Below are 3,405 nucleotides of genomic sequence, written 5' to 3'. Positions count from 1 at the left end.
TTAGCGGGGCTATGTGAAAACAAAATTCATCCTAATTTCCAATACATACAATCCATACATTTATCATTCACATAAATTCGCAACTAAATCAAGCATATATGGTGTATAAACAAGCAAGAACATTTGATCACTGTGTGTGTTACCTGAGCATCTCCGGTGTCCCATAGTTGTACTAACAATTTCCATTGCCCTTGGTTGACCCGGCCATCTTGACAATGGAACCTCTCCGCTGATGGTGAGTGCAGGCATGGAGTATAGTATGCCTTCTTGAGCTTTGCCTTGTAATCCTTCCATCTATCATTCATCTTCATCTCACAAACCCGCCGAATTTTTTGCTCCAATTCTAATGTGATTTCATCTGTCCAATCAAGAGTCCCCTGCCCATTTAGATATATATGTTGTTGTTAATTATGCACCATTACTTAATATATGAAATATGAAACAAAACATTTACTTTGTAATACCCCTGCAGTAGGTTTGAAATTTTTTTTAATAATCGTACATTTTAGCCTTACATGACACAGTTAAAAGAAGGCTCATTACACATCACCAATCTACAAGGATGCTGCCTTTTAGTGCTGCATTATGTGCAGTGGACCCTATTGTAATCGTATATGGTGCCTATTACGACATAATTGGTGCGTCTTATTTCAAATATATCACATTCAAGCATAATTTGTTCTAGTTCTACTTTCTAACTGACCACCTGCAGAATATTTGACATAACCAATTACGAGTATTAACTGGTGTATGGATAACAGTAGTTAAGGTCAATTAGTTTTGGAATGAAGGCATACTGTGACACGCCCCGATCCCGATATTCCTCGAATACCAGGATAGGCACGTGCTGGCCGACACCCAAGGGTGACGAAAGCCATTTATTGATGCAATTGCTGAAAATAAAGGATAACTAAGACTTATAAATATAAAAGAATAAGCATTTAAGGAACGTGTTCAGAGCACACATCTAATCTAGAACACTAAAAGAATAATATAAAATTGAATGAATAAAAGAATGGGTCCTACAGCGAGAGGACTCGAAGATACCGATGCGGAAGTGCCTGGACGCCGGGATTGTATGCCTCGATTCTAAGCCCTGAAGGGGGCGCAAAACAAACATGAGTGGACCAATTTGATATATATATATATATATATATAATAAAACAGTTATCAACGTACTAACCCCCAGGTTTTATGAAAACACATATATAATGATAAACATAGGTTTTCCGAAACCTAGCATGCCGTGCAATGTCTCAAATCATAACTCATATATAATAATCACTAGTGAATTGTCCAATAACCCCCAGGCCCCATGCCGGCTCCCCGTCTCTGAGCAGACAGTCAGAGGAAAATACACTTCAGGCCCCATGCCGGCTCCCCGTCCCTGTGCTAAATAGCCAGAGGAAACACACTTCAGGCCCTATGCCAACACCAAACCGTCGCCCGGGACGGACCGGAATCTATCCCTACGTCCCGTAGCGGAAAGGACCACTAGGTAAATACAAAACCATTGAACATATATATATTGAAAAACAACTTCATAGTATAAAGTCATCCATCATCTATACTATAAAGAGGTGTTCGAAACATGTTCTAAATATCATATCGTCATCCATCGGATATTCTATAAGAACATGGGTTATAGGAAAAATAGTAATAATTCAAACTAGTCTTAGTAAGCATGTTATCTCACAAAATGTTTCATAAAACGTAATCATCAAATCATGCTTTTTATGTATGCATTTCTACTATAAAACATGCATTTTAGAAGGGGTCCACTCACAGTACTTGGCCGTCGAAGAGCCACGCAAACTAGCAACCACGAAAACGTCACAAATATTGCCCCTAAGCACATAAAGGGTCCAATTAATAAAACTCTATTATAACAATTGAATTTGGGAAAACGAACATTGGAAACGGATTCAGAACGTCGAATTACCCTAAGAAGGGTCCCGGACGAAAACCCAAAAAGTCCACCCTAAAGTCAACGTTGACCGAGGGTCAACAGTCAAATTAGGTCAAACGGGTTTTAGGCTTGACATCTGGATTAGGGTTTAGGTTTAGGTTAACTAGGATTAGGATTTATTGGGTTTTGGGTTTAGGGTCCTAAGGTTTTTGGATTAAAAGGGTTTAGGGTGAAGAAATGGGGTTTGGGCCTAAGCCCAAACACATACACACCACAAACACACATACACATACACATACACACCACACACACAGACATACACATACACATACACACACATACACATACACATACGCACACGCACACACACTTAAACACACACACACAAACTCACACACTCACACAACACACACACACTAAATATACATACACACACACGGGTACACACCCACACACCCACACAATCTAAAACACACACACACATGGCCCAAAGGCCTCACAACCAAAAGGGTTGGGCTCAGCAGGGAAGGCCCAAAGGGCTTGGTTTTGGTGGGTCGCCGGACCCAATGGGAGAGAAAGCCGGAATTCGGCCGGAAAATGCACAATCTTTAAACGGCCATAACTTTGTCAAAACGCAACGAAATCAAGCGAGACAAAAACGAAAGTTGTAGCCCTTGAAGAGACGAAGAGAATGGTACCTCACACGACGTCTAAATCGCCGTGGTTTGACCGGAAAACGCCTCGAAAGCCATCGGACTCGCCGGAAACTGGGTAAGATTCAAATGAGTATAACGTTTCCAATACTCAACGAAATTGAGTGAAACAAAAAGGAAAGTTGTACTACTCGACGAGACGAAGAGATTGATACCTTGCACGCCGGCCAACTCGTCGTGGTTTGGCCGGAAATGGCCTCGAAAGGGGCGGTGCTCGCCGGAGCTTACTCCGTGTCGTCGAACTCGCAAGGCAGGGTCCGGGGTTCGTTGCAAGCCTCTCTTCGATGGTGACTCGGTCCTAGTGAGTCCAGGGGAAGAGAGAGAGCCGAGAGACAGACAGAAGAAGGAAGAAAAGAAAACAGAAAAGAAGAAGAAGAAAGAAGGGAGTTCACGGGGAAGGGACAGAGAGAGAAGGAAGAGTGACGGGAATGGGGGACACAAAAACAGAAGGTGGGCCCCTTAGGCACACCAATTAAGAATTAAAAACCATTTTTAAATAAAATGGGGGTGAGGTGTTACATACTGTGTATTGATGACATACTTATGGCTAACAGCAGTTAAACTTGTGTATTGATGACATACTTATGCATGTACAACAACAGTTAATGTAATGTATTAATGGCATACTTATGCCTTCAACGTGCGTGTTGAGTACGCAAACAAAAGGCCATGTGATGGCATTTTGTGGGTTTTATTTATTCCAGGGTTAAATCTAATTGACAGTGACATAACTTTCTATCTATACAGCAAAAACAACCAACCATATAAGCAATATCCTTATGT

The 3,405-nt window shown here is 41.4% G+C and overlaps 1 long non-coding RNA gene across 1 annotated transcript; it reads right to left on the bottom strand.

The window, feature by feature from the left end:
* Positions 1–962: 962 nt before the first annotated feature.
* Positions 963–3,009, bottom strand: LOC126628426 (uncharacterized). Its single transcript, XR_007625426.1, has 4 exons — positions 2,778–3,009; positions 2,608–2,676; positions 1,787–1,848; positions 963–1,096 (listed from the first exon to the last, which is right to left on the bottom strand). It is a non-coding gene; the product is annotated as an uncharacterized LOC126628426 (long non-coding RNA).
* Positions 3,010–3,405: the final 396 nt, after the last annotated feature.

Source organism: Malus sylvestris, chromosome 7 (assembly GCF_916048215.2).
Source record: "Malus sylvestris chromosome 7, drMalSylv7.2, whole genome shotgun sequence".
Lineage (NCBI taxonomy): Eukaryota > Viridiplantae > Streptophyta > Magnoliopsida > Rosales > Rosaceae > Malus > Malus sylvestris.
Note: the sequence above shows the minus strand (reverse complement) of the source record. Positions and strands in the feature narration are given on the sequence as shown.